Source organism: Berghia stephanieae, chromosome 3, assembly GCF_034508935.2.
Source record: "Berghia stephanieae isolate SIO BIC M18660-M18661 chromosome 3, UCSD_Bste_1.3, whole genome shotgun sequence".
Taxonomy (NCBI): domain Eukaryota; kingdom Metazoa; phylum Mollusca; class Gastropoda; order Nudibranchia; family Aeolidiidae; genus Berghia; species Berghia stephanieae.
In genome coordinates this window covers 38,806,116-38,828,225 of record NC_088362.1, presented here as the reverse complement: position 1 = coordinate 38,828,225, position 22,110 = coordinate 38,806,116, and the positions used below count along the sequence as shown (strand labels likewise).

Here is a 22,110-nt window from a genome sequence, read left to right as displayed (position 1 = left end):
TTATTTTGAGTTTATATGATTTATTGAGGAGAATGGCGACCATATTTTATGGTGCGAATGCCAACATTTTATATTTTTGACCAGTTTAACATTAAATTCGGCTTTTAAGCATGTGGTTTGTTCCGACATAATACCGTTTTGAGACGATGGGTCACAAATATAAACAACGGCCTTTCCGTCAATTGCCTTGTGTGTATTTCACGCCTACCTCATTTGCATTAGCACTGAAGGTCGGCTAGACACTTTTTAAGAATACGACCTGAAGAACGAATAGATACTCCGTTATTTTTTTCTCTGATCAATTGATCGCTTTCTATATGGGCGAGATTTATTGATTTAATCATTTATTTATTCATCTGTATTTCTTTATTTATATTAATTTATTGATTTGATTAGTGTTTACTATTTTGTTGCCTCTGATTATTTGTTCTGTTTTTGAGTGAGCTATTAATTTCGTTTTTGAGCGAGATTATGAAAATATATTTAAACAAAAGTTTTTAACAAAAAAAAAAAAAGATTGGGATAGGGATGATTATTACCGTTTTCTATATTTTATAGAAAACAAATAAGAGAGAGAGAGAGAGAGAGAGAGAGAGAGAGAGAGAGAGAGAGAGAGAGAGAGAGAGAGAGAGAGGTTAAAAGAATAAAAATAGGGGGGGGGGGACATTTATCATTTGCAACATTCTGTAGATAGAATGAAAAAAAAATAAATTTAATAACAACAGACACCCCCCCCCCACCCCCACCCAAAAAACAAAAACAACAATAAATAATGATAATTGAAAAAGTAAACAATGGCACAGTCGGGAATCGATTAGAGCACCGATTTCAAGACTTCTGAGACAGACGTCTTCGCCATTCGGCCACGCCATCCACATGAATGACGACGTATATTATGTATAAATCGTAAGCTACTATTCCACTATTGATTTGTTGTTTGGGGTTTGTTTTGTTTTTCGTTTTTTTTTCTTTTGTTTTTAAAAAAAATTTTATTGATATTTTATTCTCTTTAATTATTTCTTTTCATACTTTATGTGCATTACTAACGTTTTCGTATTCTTTTTTTTTTTTTTAATCGTCTGTGTACAATCACCGTTGATTACACACAGTATACCTGGACACGTATGTGAATAGTCCTGTCCCCGCAGTTTTTTTTTTTTTGGCCATTTCAAACGCCAAAATTTGCCATGAAAAATGGTAAAATTTGCCATCAAATTAGCAAAATTTGCCAAAAATGTTCCGCTAGTTTTACAAAAATCAAACTATTACTATTAAAACAACATGTACGGTAAAAGATTGACACAAATAGGGCATTTTGTAGAATATTGATATCACATGTCAACATGAATTTATTTACATTTTGAATGGTTTGAAATAATATAATAATAATAATAATAATAATAATAATAATAATAATAATAATAATAATAATAATAATAATAATAATAATAATAATAATAATAATAATAATAATAATAATAATAATAATATTAATAATAATAATAGCCATAGTAAGTAAGTAAGTAAAAAAAAAAAGAAGGAAGTAATCGAAATATTTTATTAACTATTTAGCTTCTTAAAATTTGTCAAATCCAAGTGAACAATCGCATAAAAAATTCAAAATTTGAAAAACTAATTAAGGAGAGGAAAAAAATAACTATTCACAAGGAAAGAGAAACAAAATCCATTTTCCAATGGGGGCACATTAAATTTGTATTCTCTACTTACTATCCAATTTTGAGCATTGTTATTATTGCTTTATATTTCAATATAGGCCTAATGGGTGTTTGAATGAAAAACATGGAAAAAATCATGAAAAATCATAATCATATCATGAAAACTAAGTGCCAACTTTGGATGCTAGCATTGAAAGTCGCCGTCTTTTCACAATTTTTCATAGCTTTTGTTTGTTTTTTTTAAAACAAAAAATCGTCAATTTAGCCTTACAACGGCGAAAATTGCGGCTTTTTGCGGTCAAGGGTGAAATTTGCGGCCGCGAAAAACTGCGGGGACAGCGAAATGGTATGAATTCTGATTATTCATTGCCGAGATATGACCGATTAGAGTAGGGTGAGTAAAAACCACGTTTTGAGAAAATCGACTTAGAAGTTTAGGCATCTGTTGCACGGACAGTCGAATCAATGAGCAAAGATATCTCCTGCGATACGGGCATTGAACATTTAACGAGAGTATAAAATTTGGCATGAGCTTAGAATATACATAAATAATGTGCATACAAATGTTTGAAACAACCCAAATGTTACTTTTGTAGTTATTTATTATGTAAGATGCCCTTAAATTAAAACCACCCAAAAAATTCCGGCGATTTAATGAAATTGCAGACATTATTGAAGAGTTTTTGACAATAATTATAGAATCAATGAAGTAAGGATTGATTATGTTACATCTTTGTCTTATGTATAGGGGAAATGCGATTTCAAAATACCAAAAGTTGAAGAACAGTTTTGTGAAGCGGGATGGACATAGAGAGAGAGAGAGAGAGAGAGAGAGAGAGAGAGAGAGAGAGAGAGAGAGAGAGAGAGATCAAGAAAGATTGTTTGTTTTTAAGGGTTTTACGGCGTTTGCAACACATTTAGGTTATATCAGCGCCTGTAAAAAGGAATAAAATGGGATAGTAGAAAGTTCTGGAATTACAATTAAAGCACCCAAGAAAAAGTAAGACAAATGGGAACTAGGAATCAGATGTAGATTCCAAGAGCATACCACCAATGTACTTAGTTTGAGATCACTATAAGTCTCATCCGGACACAAAATCCAACAAAGAGGAAAACACTCAAATGCTTACATTATACATTAAAAATAATAAATATAATAATACATAACAGAGAGATGATTTACAAGGAAAAAAATATCATCTCCCAAAACAATAACTATGCATGTGACTGTTTCCCTCACAGCCAAGACTCTGAACAGGGCCAGGACAAAACCAAGTAATCTCATTCCAAGACAAAGACAGAAAGCATGTTGGAAAACAGATATACGGGGATAGAAGACACAGTATGTACCTCCCTGCCCGCTATGGGAGGTCAGGATCCCCACCCAGATATCAAGAAAGAGGATGAGACAGGAAAATAAAGAATATGAGAGTAAAAAAAAACAAAAACAAAAAAAAACACACACACACACAGAGGAGAAAGGGAACAGAAAAGAGAAATGGGAGAAAGAGAGAGAGAGAGAGAGAGAGAGAGAGAGAGAGAGAGAGAGAGAGAGAGATTGAGAGAGAGAGATTGAGAGAAGGAAGGGGGAGGAACTGCTTGTATGTGCAATGTAGAGGACGGGAAGGTATATATGGAGTAGATAAAGAAATGGGGAAAACGAGGAGGGATGGAGTAAAGAATTGGTAGGGATATTATAAGAATGCCCTTCGTTTCAAAAGAAGTCAATCAATCGGAAACATATTGAGCAATGAGATTGCAATTTAAAAAATAGGACTGGTCAAATCATGTGTTGCTTTGTTTCCAATTCGAGTCAGATGACAGCTTGAGGAGGAGCGGGTGGGGCTTAAATTGTAATGACTTACATGAGATCGTGACATTGAATCTTCTTCCAACACCTGCAACCTCAAGTTATTTAGGACATGGCACCAGTTATCACAACCCCTTGTGGTCAATTGTCAGCTATTAAACTCTCCTCCCCCTTTTTCTTTGCGTTCACCCACATTGTTTATTGTCTTTCAAGACCCCCACCCTCCTTCCACTATACAATGAATACACGATAAAATGAACCCCCCTCTCTCTCTCTCTCTCCATCCATCTCTCTCTAATGTAAACAAGTTACAGTTGTCTCAGTTCAAGGGAAGCAATCGTGGATGCTATTTGTGTGACGTCATCCGCAGTCGGTCTATGTCGTTGCTGGATGATCCCCCGGAAGTCAGCCCATTCGAAATCAGCTGATTGTACCGGATATCGGACTTTTGTTTTTAATGGTTTTACGGCGCTTGCAACACATTTAGGTCATATCAGCACCAGTAAACCCCCGTGTGGTGTCCGGGGTCCCTCAACTGAGAAGGTGCAAGAATAGCCCAAAAGTAGAAAACGGTAGGGCTGCCTGAAGCCGGTGATCGTAAAATACTAACGAAAGAGTGAAAATGGAGAGGCTTCGTATGGGAACAAAACAGACAATGGACGTTTCGGGTACAAACCCTTCGTCAGAACAACAATACACAAATTAACGTGGAAAACAAATAAAATATAATGCAAAAAAACGTGTGTCGTCTGTACTCAATGGTGGTTAGAGTATGAATGAAACGTTAGCGTGGCGTGGGTAGAGGGTTGGGTGCCCCAGGGGGGTGATTCGATTGATAAGAAAAGGTCAGCGATGAGGGAACAGAACCAACCAGAAAATAATGGAAGATAAAAGACATATTGGTAGTAGTAGTAGTAGTAGTAGTAGTAGTAGTAGTAGTAGTAGTAGTAGTAGTAGTAGTAGTAGTAGTAGTAGTAGTGGTAGTAGTAGTAGCAGTAGTAGTAGTAGTACTAGTAGTAGTAGTAGTAGTAGTAGTAGTAGTAGTAGTAGTAGTAGTAGTAGTAGTAGTAGTAGCAGCAGCAGCAGCAGCAGTAGTGGTATTAGTAGTACGTAGTTGAAAGAGATGAAGTGAGTAGGAAAGTGTAGTAGAAAGCCGTAGTGGAACAGTAAGGGGCGGTGGATTTTGTTTGTTTTTAGGTGTTTAACGGCGCTTTCGACACTATTTAGGTCATTTAAGCGCCCTTTTCTGTCTTTTATCATTTTTTATCGGCCTTGAGCGGTCATAGCTGCTCAAAACGTGTTACTGTTGTAATAAAATCTTTATAAAATCATAATAGTTACATGTTTGTTATGTAAAAATATTGATTTACAATTTCTGCAGGAGTTCACATTCCTGCAGATACTTTAAAATTGTAAGCGGATCGACCGACTGGAATAGAGACTTCAAGTCCCTGTTGTTTTGTTTTTGTTTTTAAGGGTTTTACGGCGCTTGCAACACATTAAGGTCATATCAGCGCCAGTAAAAAGGAAGAAAATGGGAAAGTAAAAAGTTCTAGAATTACAATTAAAGCACGAAAGAAAAGGTAAGACAAAGGGGAACTGGTTCAAATAGGGAACAGATGTAGATTCCAAGAGCACACCGTCAAAGTACTTAGTTTCAGATCACCTAAAAATCTCATCTAGACACAAGCACAGGTCCCAACTAAGAGGAATACACTCAAATGTTTACCAATCATATAATATAATATGTAAACTAAACCTAATACAATGCATAACAGAGAGATGATTTACAAGGAAAAAAATATCATCTCCCAAAACTATAACTATACATTCGACTGTTTCCCTCCCAGCCAAGGAACTCCGGCAAGGATCAGGACAAAACTAAGTAATCTCATTCCAAGACAATAACAGGAAACAATTGGAAAACGGGTATGGGGGGAAAGAAGACACAGCATGTACCTCCCTGCCCGCTATGGGAGGTCAGGATCCCCACCCAGACTTCAAGTCCCTGTTTTCATAATGTTGTGACCTTATCTGTTCTAATTCTGTACATTCAATTGAAATATGGTGAACTGTGAGGTCACAGTTACATCTTCTGCAGAGGGGTTTTTCATCCCTCTCCAGAAGGAAACGGTGAGTGAGGGCAGTATGTCCGATCCGGAGTCCAGTTATTTTGACCTCGTCTCTTCTTTTTAGCCCCGAGTTAGGTCTGGGGCCGAGGTCACTTTTAATTTGTTTTAATTTGTTATGTACGTCTCGACTCCAGGATCGTTCCCATTCCTTTCGGACGTGTTTTTTTATATTGATCTTTAAATCCGCGTGTGGTATTTTACTGCCCTCTTGTAATTCTTGGCTCACCGTCTCTTTTGCCAGTCGATCCGCTTCTTCGTTCCCCTGGATACCCACATGACTAGGTACCCAGAGAAAACAAACTTTCTTTTTTTTAATAAATAATTTATTTGCACCTTCCAAGATACTTGTGATTCTTGGATCGGTGCAATAAAAATTTGAGATCCCCTTAAGTGTTGATAATGTGAATAGTTAATTCCACTTTTACGAATTGTTATTTAGACTGCTTAAACTACAACCCAAGTGTTCGGTTGTCTTTTATCTATTCTGAAGCTAATGCGCGAGATGTCTAGAAATAAAACACTCCATTTGTTAATCAACTGTCGTCAATCTCAATGATTTATTAACGAAGTTAACATGGTGGCAGCGGAAAATATAATCTAAATCCAAGTAGGTACATGATAATTGCTATCTAGTCGGATTGTGGCACGATTTGTCACGATCACGCGTTCGACGCAGACGGCTGGTAGAGCAAGGGAGATATCGTGGAAGTTTTACACGATTGCATCCCTTAGACCTGAACTACTATGGCAGAAGCTAATTTCAGACTACTGAATATACTCAGATTGAATGACGGTAACATAGCCGAACAATTCAAAAAATGGAGGAGGCAGATGGAGATCTACCTCGAAGCATCAGGTGCATCGACAAAGTCAACAAAGGCACACGCTGCTATAATACTCCATTGCGCAGGTTCGGATGCGATCGAAGTATTTGATCAAATGGACTTCCTAGAAGTAGAAGATAGGGATAGTCCAGATACTGTACTGAATAAACTAGAGAAGTACTGTCTACCGAGAAACAATGAAGTACTCCAAAGGTATAGATTTTGGAATATTCCATACGATTACGATCACCCTTTCGATAAATTCGAATTAAAGGCTCAGGCTGAGCAATGCAATTTCGAGGAGAAGGACAAGATGATCCGAGATAAGATTGTATTTTGTGCACCGAAACACCTTAAAGAAAAGCTGCTCAAAGATACAGAATTGTCTCTGAAAAAGACCATTGAAACCTCCCAGGCCCATGAGCAAACAGCTTCCCAGATAGAGGAAATGCAACCGTCGATGACAAAGGCAAGATCCTCCCAAAAGAGAATAGATAGAATAGGGGCCGCCCAAGGAACATGGAATTTTAAGAACAAAAGAACAGCAAATGAGTGCAGATACTGCGGGTTTAAACATGACTTTGATGACAAAAAGAAATTTCCAGCTTGGGGAAAATCTTGTTCCAGGTGCAAGTTAAAGAACCATTTTAAAGCAAAATGTAGGTCTAAAATCAATGCAGTACAAGTAGATGACGACTCTGATGAACAGTATGACGACAAATGGCTGTTGGCAATGGGAAATTCAGGCAACACCAAACAGTCGACATGCGTGTTGAATATCAATGACAACAAAGTTCGTTTCAAAATTGATACCGCCGCAGATGTGAACACTATCTGTCAACAACACGTCAGACGTGACCAAGTGGTTCCAACGAAAACGAGACCAGTGATGGGGAACAAAAGCAAAATGGTACCTAAAGGAGAAACAACACTTGATGTCATCAACCCTAAGACAAAATCACACCACAAGGTTAAATTCATAGTGGTAAAGAATGCATTCAGTTGCCTATTAGGATTGAAAACACTACAAGATCTGAATTTCATAACTTTCAATGATGACAAATATGTTGCCAACGTAACCGCGAATAACAATTTAGGTGAAGCCCGACTCAAGGTAGACACCACCAAACAACCAAGAAGATTGCCGTGCAGAAAAGTGCCATTTGCACTACAAGACAAAGTGAAATCCGAGCTCAACAGGCTTATTGAAAGGGGTATTCTTTGTCCAGTTGACGAGCCGACAGAGTGGGTGAACAAAATGGCAGTGGTTGAGAAAGCCAATGGAGATTTGAGAATATGTATTGATCCAAGACCACTAAATGACGCCCTCATGCAAGAACACCACAAGCTACTGACGCTTGATGACGTGTTACCTAAATTTCAGAATGCAAAAGTATTCACAAAACTCGATGTCAAGGAAGCGTTCTGGCATATAAAACTAGATAGAAAATCCAGTTTCCTCACGACTATGATAACACCAATGGGTAGATTAAGATGGACCAGACTACCTTTCGGTTTGAATGTTTCAAGCGAAATCTTCTCAAAGCACCTGTCTAGAGCACTTGAAGGTCTTGATGGAACCATAAATGTAGCAGATGATATCATAGTAGTCGGTTGTGGAGAAACCAAAGAAGATGCGATGAGGAATCATGATCACAACTATGGAAAGTTGAAAGAGAGATGTCAACAAAAGAACATACGCTTGAATGACCAGAAGGCAAGAGAACGACAAGATGAAGTCACATTCATGGGCCATAGAATTAGTGAAAAAGGAATAGAGCCCGACCAAAAGAAAGTTGAAGCGATCGTTAACATGCCTACGCCAAGGGACGTGCATGATGTCAAACGATTTTGTGGAATGGTACAGTACCTAGCCCGATTTCTCACAAAATTATCAGACATGTTAGAACTGACAAAGAAAGATCGGAACTTTTCATGGACTGAAGATTGTGACAGATCATTTAAGAAAGTAAAGGAAGCAATAAGAAAAACTCCTGTCCTGAAATATTATGATGAGAACAAGGGATTAGAACTGCAGGTAGATAGCAGCAAGGACGGACTTGGGGCTGTTTTGATGCAAGAAGGTCAACCCATTGAGTTTGCTTCCAGAACATTGACAAACAGAACAGCGATGGGCCCAGATAGAAAAAGAGGTGCGTGCAGTCGTTTTCGGTTTAGAAAGATTTGACCAATATACCTATGGTAGGAAGATATTCGTCATTACTGATCATAAACCTCTAGAGACAATAATCAGAAAACCTTTGAGCGAGGCGCCACGGAGATTACAAAGACCCCTAATGAGAAGCAATCGGTACGATATCGAGTTGAAATGGGCTAAAAGTTCATCACTGCTCATAGCCGACACACTGTCAAGAGAGATCGGCGAAGAACCAAAGGAAAAAGCATATCTGCCTGATGAGATATTGAAAAAAATTAAAATAGCAACGCAGGAAGACAGGTCTCTACAAGCCCTCAAACATGTCATTGTGAATGGATGGTCAATACACAAGGACAGCATGCCAACTGAGATATGGCCGTATTTTGATTTTAGAGACACCATCAGCATTGAGGATGACGTGTTTGTTAAAGGAGAGAGAGAGTTCTTATACCAAGAAGTCTCAGAAAGGAAATAAAAGAGAAACTGCATTCAGCACACATGGCTACTGAGAGTATGCTAAGAAGAGCCAGAAGAACAGTATTTTGGCCAGGGATGACCGCAGAAATATAGCAAATGGCAGATGCATGTGAAGCATGTCAAGAATCGAAGAGAAGCAACCAAAAAGAATCCTTACAAAAACATGAAAGAGTAAATAATTGCTGGGAGAAAGTAGGAACAGATCTTTTTCACATTCAAGGGCGTGACTACGTAGTTCTGGTCGACTACTATTCAAACTCATAGAAGTAGATTATTTGCCAACACTAACTGCAAAGACTGTGATTGCAAAACATAAAGCAAATTTCTGCAGATATGGATCATCAAAAGTACTAATATCAGATTGTGGTGCTCAATACACGTCAAGAGAATTTAAAGAGTTCACAAAGAGATGGGGCATAAACCATGCGACATCATCTCCAGGACACCAGCAGGCAAATGGGAAAGCAGAGTCCGCAGTGAAAATTGTGAAACAGATGATGGAACGTTGTACCAGAGAAGGAGGAGATCAATATGAAGCACTTCTTGAGCTCAGAAATACGCCAAGACAAAATGGTCTTAGTCCTGCAGAAATGCTGTTTCAAACAGAACCACGAACGCTCATACCAACATTCTCCAAACCTCAACAACGATATGACACACCGCACAAACGAATCGTGAAGAACAATTACGACCGACATACACGAGACATGACCCAACTCGACACTGACCAACCAGTATGGTATCAAAACCCAGAGAGTACCAAATGGCATCCCGGTATCGTCAGAGACCAATTAAAACAACGATCGTACTCCGTCGAAGGAGAAAATGGAGGTACATACCGACGTAATAGGGTACACTTACGACCAAAGACAACACCTTTCGAACAACGTAACGTCAACAACGACGAATGTTGCGACGACGCTGAGACTCCTGCAACTCCGGTTTCGACGTCAACGCCAGTTTCGACATCAGCGCAAACCTCAGACCATGCACAATCTGAGAATACTCGTATTAGCACAGACACCTCGCAGACAAACAGTTACGTTACTAGATATGGCCGCAAAATAAAGCCAAATCCAAAATACACATAAGTACGCAATCTTCGATATACACAGATCATGCATCACTGATCTGAAATCATGGGCTTTGTTAGGAATGTGTAGCACTAGGCTAGCTTTGTTTTAGCGGCTGAACAGACAAACATTGCAGACATGCCTATACTAACACTGGCCACAAATCGCAGACTCACTAGAAGAACCATGACCTGTGTTTAGATGCGCAGTAGAAACACTCACACTCCAGGGTCTATTTCGAACGGATTACCAGCCCCAGATCAAGAGAAGACCCAAGACAGATTATTTGAATAACTTAGATTGATTGTTATTTTAATTTGTCAACAAATTATAATCATGTGTCATGCACACCAAAAAGACTCATGGTTGTAAATAAATTTTGTTGTTGTTGTTAAGTTGATAGATTAGAAACGTTTTCTAAAATTTGAATGTAATGGTAATGGAAGAAAGCAATTCTAGAAATTTTAACATGTTTTATTATTATAATTTTGTATTCTCACCATGACGCAGAATATTAAGAAATGTTATCACATGAATAGAGGTTTTGTTAATGATTACCATTTTATCTAAACAAAAGCTTGTTGTTTGTTTTTAGGTGTTTAACGGCGCTTTCGACACTATTTAGGTCATTTAAGCGCCCGTTTCTGTCTTTTATCAATTTTTATCGGCTTGAGGGGCCATAGCTGCTCAAAACGTGTACTGTTGTAATAAAATCTTTATAAAATCATAATAGTTACATGTTTGTTATGTAAAAATATTTATTTACAATTTCTGCAGGAGTTCACATTCCTGCAGATACTTTAAAAATTGTAAGCGGATCGACCGACTGGAACAGAGACTTCAAGTCCCTGTTTTCATAATGTTGTGACCTTATCTGTTCTAATTCTGTACATTCAATTAAAATGTGTTGAACTGTGAGGTCACAGTTACATCTTCTGCAGAGGGGTTTTTCATCCCTCTCCAGAAGGAAACGGTGAGTGAGGGCAGTACGCCCGATCCGGAGTCCAGTTATTTTGACCTCGTCTCTTCTTTTTAGCCCCGAGTTGGGTCTGGGGCCGAGGTCACGTTTAATTTGTTTTAATTTGTTATGTACATCTCGACTCCAGGATCGTTCCCATTCATTTCGGACGTGTTTTTTAATATTGATCTTTAAATCCGCGTGTGGTATTTTACTGCCCTCTTGTAATTCTTGGCTCACCGTCTCTTTTGCCAGTCGATCCGCTTCTTCGTTCCCCTGGCTACCCACATGACTAGGTACCCAGAGAAAACAAACTTTCTTTTTTTTAATAAATAATTTATTTGCACCTTCCAAGATACTTGTGATTCTTGGATCGGTGCAATAAAAATTTGAGATCCCCTTAAGTACGGACAGCGAGTCAGACAAGATCAAGAATGTGGTTTTATTCGATCTCTCAGCCAAACGGAGAGCATTTAGGATTGCTCTCGATTCCGCTGTAAAGATCGAAACATTTTTATCCAGGCGAAGTGATCCTGTGCCTTCCGATGAGTGATAGGCACATCCTACTGCATCTGCGCTCTTTGAACCGTCCGTGAAGATGTGAGTATAGTTTCTCTTCTATCATAGGGGAAAGACAAGTCCATGTCGTCCTAGGAGACAACAAGTCAACAAGAGCAAAGTCAGGAAACTCACGACTGCCAGCTGGGTATACATGAACTAAAGGCGATCCAACCAGGCCCCGAATGGGGGCTCAACACCCCTATAATTTCGTCTGGTAAGCCATAGCATACAGTATTGAACTCTGGAGTTGTCACAGCACCTCAGTGTTGTTCGAGACTTATGCCAGGGGGGGGGGGGTAATGAACTTCCCACTCAGTGTTTGTTTTTAAGGGTTTTAGCGTGCTTGCAACACATTTAGGTCATTTCAGCGCCGGCAAAATGAAAGAAAATGGGAAAGTAAAAAAGTTAAAGATTTACAATTAAAAGCAAACAAGAAAAGTAAGACGAAGGGAATTGGCACAAATAGAGAACATAAGTAGATTCCAAGAGCATACTAACATTGTGCATTGTTTGAGATCTCCTAAAAGTCTCATCCTGACACAAGCACAGGTCCCACTAAGAGACTAAGAGGAATACACTCAAATGTTTACAAACCATATGTTCAAAATTTATCTAAAATCACGGTACAAAACAGAGAGATGGTTTACAAGGAAAAAAGAATATATCCTCTCCCAAAACTATAATTCGACTGTTTCCCTCCCAGCCAGGGATACGTATCCATATCCGTATCCAGGGTAGGACAAAACTAAGTAATCCCATTCCAAGACAAAGACAGAAAGCAATTGAAAAACATGTAGGTGGACATAAGACACAGTAAGTACCTCCCTGCTCACCCAGTGGAAGTAATCTTATCTCAGGTCTTGACAGGAATATAGAGCAGTAAAGTTAGGTGCCCCAAACGTAAACAAAGGTCGAGAAGCACGTGGCAAACCACATGTTCCTGTCTTGACAGCTCACGTTCCAATGTAAATAATAGAAAAAAATAACCTTTAAAATTTGGCTGTTAGGTGGCAAAAGAAACACATATTCATAAATACTCGATCATGCATCAAATAATGTCTAGATATGGATATTTTATGGAACAAAAGGTAAAATTTTCTAAAATTTATCAAAAGTTACAGTCAATCTATTTTTAGACCAGAGCAAATTATTGCGCTGGTGTGAACAAATCGAGAATTATTCGGAGCCTGATTTTCATAATAATTTAGCCTTATATTATTATTTCTGCAACTGTTAGATTTTATGTAAACATATTTTCAATACTGAAAGTGTATTGCCTACAACTCAAACTACAAAATTGGGAGACCTATATTGTGCGTAAATTATTCCGGTCCCTAACGGAAATCACTAGCAACTTGTTATTGTTTACGTTTGGGGCACCTAACTTTACTGCTCTATATGCAAAAACGGGAAAATACGGATGTGGGTATCGTCAACAAAAGCTGTTGCTGCTGCCATTATTAAAGTAAAATTGGACCCCGGTGGTATAGGATCAAAGTGGGGTTTTTTTTTATTGAACCATAAAGCATGACTTCAATAGAATCATTATTTTCTTAATACATATCGGGTTACTGATTGAGGCTGAATGTAAATAAAATAAATAGAAAGAGACTCATTATAAGGCTACAATCGCAATTATTGTAAAACATGGTTTCCTTCTGACACAAGTTGAATGCAGCCTAGTGTAGTATATTGGATTTGGCACCAATTGGCCAATCTGGCTGTGTTTATGTAATTATGGCGGTTCCCTTTTCTACTGGCTAGTTACTTGTTCTTAGAGTTTAGCAATCAGTTGATGCTTAAATGCGATGTTTATTTTCATTTAACCCTATTTCCATACTAAAATAGAAAGTCCTATTTCCTGATTTGGCCCCCATGACTTGCAAAGAGAAAAATACTAGAAATAGAAAGTCCTATTTCCTGATTTGGGGTCCATTTGGCCCCCATGACTTGCAAAGAAAAAAAATACTAGAAAGTCCTATTTTCTGATTTGGGGTCCATTTGGCCCCCATGACTTGCGCATAGTAAAATAATAGAAAGTCCTATTTCTTTCTTATTTGAGGGCCATTTAACCCCCATGGTTTTACTATGGAAAATTCAGTTAAAATCGTATTTTCTCAAATGTATATTGCAATATAAGTTTACATTATTTTGTTGTTTTTTGTTGTGACATTATGCATCTATTTATTTTTTTGTTTTGTTTGTTTGTTTGTTGCTTTAGGTCTCTTCCAACACAATTGAGGTTATATGAGAGACCGCTGAAACAAAAAAAACAAGCAATCTAACAAAAATAGTACAAATGTAAATCAAAATCATAACCTAAAGATATCATAAGCTAAATTATAAATTACCAAGAACAAACAGGCAGAAGATTTACAGAAAAAAAATATCCCCTGTCAAAAATACAATCACAAACCAAAGAAGCAGGATAGGCTAGTAAAGAGAAGAAGAAACGACATCACTATCGGATCGTACACCCATGCGAACATCATAGGTATATGATTCAAGGGTGATGCTCCCATCCAACCACCCGCCATCTATTTATTTAGTGACATAGTCGTGTCAATATGATCCACAACTTGTCATTTAGTTACACTTGTTATCACGTTATATGATAACTATAACTATAGATGTCATCTACAATAATTGACTTGGTAATTTTGTTTCCTGTTTGCTGTCCAATATGATGAGCGCCAGTTTCAGTTACCTACTTTTTCATCAACTCTAATCAAGAAAAATCCAAGTAAGTACTAACTCATTACTTTTTTTCATTAGATGTCTGATGTATGAAGATTATTCTGACACTTATCCTATGTAACGAAAAATGAATTGATAGTATCGTTAATTTTATGATTGTAGTACCAGCTAGAATTGCCAAATATGAAATGATGAAACAATAATGGATAAATGAAAGCTCTAATATTCAATTTAATGTTTCTTCCAATAGAGAGAGAGAGAGAGAGAGAGAGAGAGAGAGAGAGAGAGAGAGAGAGAGAGAGAGAGAGAGAGAATAAGTAGGAGTGAAATATCTGTTCAATGTTATAGTTATCATATAACGTGATAACAAGTGTAACTAAATGACAAATTGCCATATTTATGGACAATAAAGATCTATTATTATCATTATTATTATTACTTGCCTTACTTTCGCTTCTCGATTATCTTTTATTCTTGTGTGTACCCTACCTAACCACGTATTTATTTGTAACTTCTTATGATAAGTGATTTATTTTCTTGTACCGTTATTCAATCTCTAGGTGAACTAAATTAGCTTAAATGTCTACATTATGTTTCAGTCATATTGTATTGATATTATTGCTTTTGAATGTTTGAATTTGCTAACTAAATGATTTGTTTGTTGCTGGGTGTTTTTTTTTATTTTTTTATTTTCAGCCATCCATTGTGTGGTCTAAATTATGTTGCATTGGACCTAAACCATGACGAATGGAGAAAGTGTAACATCCTTGATGGAGAAAGTGTAACATCCTTGGTAGTTTGAATGCTCAGATATACATTGAGTTGCAGTCTGCTGGGGCAACCCCAGTGCATGCCACCTACTAATTATTTAAAACTGAATGGTACCCGTTACATTTATCTGTGGAATGGTTGTTAGCTCGGAGTTAATAACAGGCATCATATGAAATCTAATATGTATATATATAGCATTGTTGGCTAGTTACAACGGGATAAAGTGTTGTTTTTTTTTTTTTGTGCTATAAGTTATTTCTGCATCTGTATCTGTATGGTTGGCGCTGAAGAAACCAATGGTCTTGTTGTATTTCAGCGGCGTCCTCATTGGGCGCGGGCCCATGTCAGTCGGGCCTTGAAATCGTTTAGATGTGGTGCCATGATGACCAGTTCATCCAGCCCATTCCACTCCGAGATGGTTCTAATGAAGAAAGAATTCACTCCCATGATACAGTAGAACTCGGAAATAGCGAGTTCGACGGGTCCACTCCTGATTACTCGCTATTTCCGAGTTCTCGCTATTCCCGAGTTGCCAGGAAAGATTATAATATTGCTGGTTATTCCCCTCGAGTGTGTAATTCGAGTAAAAGCCGTCGCCCCTATTTCAATTTCTTCACAGAAGTGGCAGAATGCTTGGTTTTTTGTTGTTTTTTGTTTTTATTTTCAAGTAAAATCATGACTAGAAAAAAAAACAAGAACATAGAAGTGTGTGTGTGTGTGTGCGTGCGAGTGTTTGTATGCACTCGGCATGTTTGATGAGGTAAGCAAGCGCATCACTCAATCACTGACCCATTGAAATAATGGTTCCACACTCCCCTCTCTCGCTGATCGTGTCGTTTGTTAACGATGCTACTCGCTGACCGATGCTGCGAAGTGAGGCATGTTGACATGTGCTTACCTCGCGCGTCGCGTGGCACCACATTAGGTGAATAATTGACCCCCACCCCCAATACACACACACACAACACAAACCCAACCCCCACCCAAATTTGTTTCGCCTATTATGTACTACTACAGACTAGGCTACTATGTAATATTACTCGTAACGAAAAATAAAAGAAAAGAGGCTAGGCTAAAAATATTTAAATTGCCATTGTCTCTTGTTTTGCTTTACTTCGTTCGCAGTCCTAGGCTGGGGCAGGAAATGCTCGTTATTTCCGAGTTGACCTCTTTTTCATACTCGCTACTTTCATGCTAATTTTATTGACTCAAATAAGGGAAAAAAACAGGGATTTAGATTTTACTCGCTATTTCCGAGTTCTCGCTATTTCCGAGTACGTTACTTTCATGTTCTACTGTACCTTTTATGAAAAATATTATGCTGATCTCCAATGAGAATCTGAGTTTACTGGGTGGGGTTCCTGACCTCCCATAGTGGGCAGGGGGGTATATATTGTGTCTTCTATTCCCCTAATATCTGTTTTCCAACTTGCTTTCTGTCTTTGTCTTGGAATGGGATTACTTGGTTTTGTCCTGGCCCTGGCGTGAGTCCTAGCTGGGAGGGAAACAGTCAAATGCATAGTTATTGTTTTGGGAGATGATATTTTTTTCCTTGTAAATCATCTCTCTGTTATGTATTATTATGTTTGTTATTTTTAATGTATAATGTAAGCATTTGAGTGTATTCCTCTTTGCTGGATTTTGTGCTTGCGTCCGGATGAGACTTATATGTGATCTCGAACTAAGTACATTGATGGTTTGCTCTTGGAATCTGCATCTGATCCCTATTTGTTCCCAGTCCCCTTTGTCTTCCTTTCTCTTGGGTGCTTTAATTGTAATTCTAGAACTTTTTACTATCCCATTTTCTTCCTTTTTACTGGCGCTGATATAACCTAAATGTGTTGCAAGCGCCGTAAAACCCTTAAAAAGAAAGAAAGAAAAAGAAAAGTCTGAGTTTCAATTCTGATTGTTAAAATGTCATTTCTCCAAACAGTAACAGCAATATCAAGTATGTTTCTATTTTATGAAATAGTAAAATAAATATTAAGTTGTTGTAAGATTAGCTTATCTTAAACCAGTGAATTGACAGAATATCAGCAATTAATAATGCAAGTTAAAGATGAGCTGTTGCATATCGAGTTCCAGGTAATGGATGATTTTCCCCCATGATGATAATAATGAGGGTATAAATTAATAATATTAACAACTCATCAATTTTTGGATTTATTGGCTGCAAAGACTTCAGAGTAAACGTTTTTTTTTAAGATGAAAAATCCAACAGTAACACCTCTTTTATCTGACTCGTTGGATGTGACTTTCAGCATATCACAGCAAATCCATGAAGACAACGAAAAGAAGTCATTCCTTGAAACATTTGGGAAAATTACATTTTGTAATCGCATTACTCTCAGATACTTCCATATTTGATGTTTTCTTTTATTTCTACATGGCAATAACTGTCAATTGGGGATTCCAGTAAAATAAAGTTTTCAAAATAATAATATACACTCACGTCCCCAAAATACTCTCTCTCTCTCTCTCTCTCTCTCTCTCTCTCTCTCTCTCTCTCTCTCTCTCTCTCTCTCCCTTTCATTGCCATTCCCAGTTGTGTGTTCCTTCCCAATATAATTTTTTTCTTCTAATCCTTCAGACACTGGCGGTATTTCACCATTTCATTGGAATGGGAATGATACAAGCTCTTCAAATGAAAGCATCACTAAGAAAATTAATGAAAAGTACTCTTGTGGTGAAATGTACGAAGAAGGGACAAGAACAAAAGATGGGAGAATAAGATCAACAGCACAACAGGAAGAGGAAGAATGCAACACGGGGAGGATCCATAAAATGTCCAAGAAAAAAATGATGTAAAATTCAGAAAGTCTTGCATCAGATGTGGAGAATTTACATGTTCACAGCGTAGCAGAATAATATGTACTTCTCTTGTAAATGAATATGTTCACATGCTTTGATCAGAAAAAATCATATTTCTAAAACGATATTTCAATGATAGTGGAACTTTGTTCTTGCCTTTTAATTCATAAAATTTACTATAGCTGAGCCTTGGATTAATTTTAATAAGTTTTGAATTATGTTTTGTTATTGGTTTTTGTTATTTTTTTGTTTCTAATGTTTTTCTACATTTCAAAGGTATTATTGCATCAATGAGAATCAGCATAAATATAGTGAATTGTTACCATTATCAAATTGTATTGAATGATCCTAGGTACTGTTGGCACATGTTTTTCTTTGACTCCACTCACTTGTAAAAGTGTTGTCCATGTCTGAATTGCAATTACTTCAGAAAAACAAGAATCATTCACGGAAATGAGTTGATGATGATGACAATGATAATAATATTAATAATAATAACCACAGCAATAATAATAATAATGATGATAATAATAATAATAATAATAATAATAATAATATAATAATAATAATAATATAATAATAATAATAATAATAATAATAATCATAATAATAATAATAATAATAATAATAATAATAATAATAATAATAATAATAATAATATAATAATAATCATAACATCAACAATAATACTACTACTACTACTAATAATAATAATAATAATAATAATAATAATAATAATAAATAATAATAATAATAATAATAAATAATGAAAATTATAATGATAATAACAATAATAAACATTATCTATTGTTATTATGATTATTATTATTATTATGATGATGATGATACTATATTATTATTATTATTATCAGTATTATTATTATTATTATTATTTTTATTATTACTATTATTATATTATTATTATTATTATTATTATTATTATTATTATTATTATTATTATATTATTATTATTATTATTATTATTATTAGTATTATTATTATTATTATTATTATTATTATTATTATTATTATTATTATTATCATAATTATTATTATTGTTATTTTTATTATTTTTATTATTATTATTATTATTATTATTATTATTATTATTATTATTTTATTATTATTATTATTATTATTATTATTATTTTTATTACAATAGAAATTGTGGAATAAAATGAAAGAAACAGCATTCTTTTGTTGAAATCTTTAGTATTTTTCTATATAAAGTCATGGGGGCCAAATGGACCCCAAATCAGGAAATCGTACTTTCTAGTATTTTTCTCTTTAAAAGTCATGGGGTCCATTTGGACCCCAAATCAGAAACTCTCAAATTCCAGATGAGCATGCTCAGTGTGAGTAAACTATGCACGTGACAATGATGAAATTTGGCATGATCATGGACCTCATCATTTTAGAAAAAGTCACCAAATTTCAGGTCTCTGTGTCAAAAATTGACTGTTTTATGAATAAAAAACACCCCCCTGGGGTCTTTTTGGCCCCGAAGTATGGAAATATTATTAAAGTTCTAGTTATACAGAGGATTGTCGTCCATGATTATTACTTTCTGCAAACATAACTGGCGACGAGGTAAAATTTAAGTTTTCAATAACGGCATGCAGGCGATTGGAAATGACATCGGTGGCATCGAGCAATTCAACCCTCATGGTGATGTAACCTCGATAGCTACAAATTGGTCAAAATGGATCAGACGCTTCTAGTTATTTGTCCTGGGTAAGGGCATTACAGATAAAGCACAGAAGTGGGGCTTACTGACTTACTGGTGCACTGTGCAGGGCCCAGTGTGCTAGAAATTTATGAGATGCTCGATATGGAGGAGAGAGATTATGAGGGAACCAGCGCCAAGTTGACACAGTATTTCGAACCACAAGTCAACAAACCATTTGAACGACATCTTTTTCAGCAGATGCAACAGTCAGATGGAGAAACAATTGCACAATTTTGCACTCCATTACGCACAAAAGCGATAAATTGTGGTTTTCCTGACACCGGAGAGGCCATCCGTGATCAAATCATAGAATCCATGAAATCGAGTGTGCTTCGGAAGAAATTTTTGGAAAAAGGGGAGGATTTAACTTTGAAGGTGCTCCTTCAGACTGCACATACTCATGAAGTGACGCAACCACAGGCGGCGACTATTGAGAAACGAACATATGGATTTGATGCAGTACAAAAAGTTAGTACTACAGGCTCAAACCCTAGTGCTAGTAGTTTTCGACACTGGACATTCGTACCATACGGACAAAGCTTGTTTTCGCTGTGGAAAAATTGGACATTTCTCTAAAGATCCAGCTTGCCCTGCAAGAAACAAACAGTGTCGGAAATGTCAAATGTTTGGTCATTTTGATATTTGTTGTAAAACAAAGTCTAAAGACGCGAATTTTCAGAGGTCATGGGCATCCAAATCTTCTGTTCCTCATAATTCAGGACCAAGAAAGATGACGACCAACAGTGGTTTCAGAAATGAAAAGGCCACGGGCAGAGGGAGATATGGTAATGGTAAAGTGTCTCATATCCGTTTTTTTTACAGGATGATGAAGACAATGATGATTCTTACAATCTTTTTGCAATGGACAGCGACAAATCGAAACACAAATCTCTGTGGGTAGAAATGAAAATCGACGAAAAGAATGTTCACTTCCAAATAGATACTGGAGCTTCATCATCTCTTATCACCAAATCACTGATGACAAATTGTTTGCAGACAAAGAATTACGAGAGTCAGACACGAAGCTTAAAACAAAGTGTACGGACAATTTACCCCACAGGTCCAATACGAAAATCAAAAGGAAATGTTGCCATTACTGGTAGTGGAAGGCATGGGACCAGCGTTGCTAGGAACTAATTGGCTGTATGAAATCAAATTGAATTGGTCACAAATTTTTCGTATGCAACAATGTGAAACTGAAACATTGAATCAGATCTTGGAAAAACAGAAACAATTGTTTGACATTGATTTGGGTAAGCTAAATAATTATCAAGCTACAATTCACATGAAGGAAAACACTCCTATTTTTTGTAGAGCCAGACCACTTCTTTTTATTATGAAGGACAGAGTAAGGAAACTGACAGATTGGTAGAAACAGATGTTATTGAACCAGTGAATCATTCAGAGTGGGCTTCACAAGTAGTGCCGGTAGTAAAATCAGATGGATCCATTCGGTTGTGTGATTACAGGTCAACAGTAAATAAAAATATTCTTGTGGATTCATATCCTTTGCCAAAACTAGAGGATCTTACATGTGTTGGCAGGAGGTGAGAAATTTTCACGGTTAGACTTAAAAGATGCCTATGCACAAATCGAGTTGGATGAAAATTCAAGGAATCTGACAACAGTCAATACTCATCGGGGTCTTTTCCGATACAAACGTTTATGTTTTGGAATTGCATCTAGTCCAGCTATATTTCAAAGAACCTTGGACAATCTCATTACATATTAATATTCCAAAGACAGTGTGCTACATTGATGACATTTATGTGACTGGTAAAGACGAGGAAGAACATCTTGACAATCTTTACAAACTTTAAGAATGTTTGAACCAGAACAATTTAAGAGTCAAAAAGGAAGAGTGTGAATTCATGAAAGAGAAAGTGAAATTTTTAGGTCATGAATTGACGAAAGATGGATTAAGACCACAGCCCGAAAAGGTTGAAGCAATAACCGCAGCACCACACCCAGAGAAATTCACACAACTCAAAGCATATTTGGGAATGATAAACTTTTATGCAAAGTTTTTACCAAATGCAGCATCAGTTTTTAAGCCTTTGTATGATCTGCTCAAAAAGGATTAGGCATGGAAATGGACCATCGAACAGCAAAAGGCCTTAAGGAAATCGGAAAAAAACTTCTCATCTAGTCCGGTTCTTCAGTTGTATGACGAAAACAACCCATTGATCGTGACTTGTGATGCTTCAGCTTATGGAATTGGTGGACTGGTCGCACAAATCGATGGAGATGGTATGGAACGACCAATTGCGTTTGCATCTCGAACTTTATCCCCAGCCGAAAAGAAGTACGCACAAATTGAAAACGAGGGACTAGCATAATTTTTGCAGTGAAACGATTCCATCAATTTCTTTATGGAAGACAATTTAAGATCGTTAAAGACCACAAACCACTGTCAGGGTTATTTACAGATCA

The 22,110-nt window shown here is 36.7% G+C and overlaps 1 protein-coding gene across 4 annotated transcripts in view; it reads left to right on the top strand.

Annotated features, from left to right (window-relative positions):
* LOC144967696 (uncharacterized) overlaps nt 1-17,862 on the top strand; it is a 69,892-nt gene extending 52,030 nt beyond the window's left edge. Inside the window, exon 4 of one of the 4 annotated variants that reach the window (XR_013644447.1) lies at nt 17,728-17,862. The gene's annotated coding sequence lies outside the window, so the exon portion shown is untranslated. Of the gene's footprint in view, nt 1-3,794; nt 4,290-11,735; nt 11,811-17,727 lie in introns of those variants that run through there. The other 3 variants (XR_013644449.1, XR_013644448.1, XR_013644446.1) reach the window with 3 other exon arrangements.
* The last annotated feature ends 4,248 nt before the right edge of the window (nt 17,863-22,110 follow it).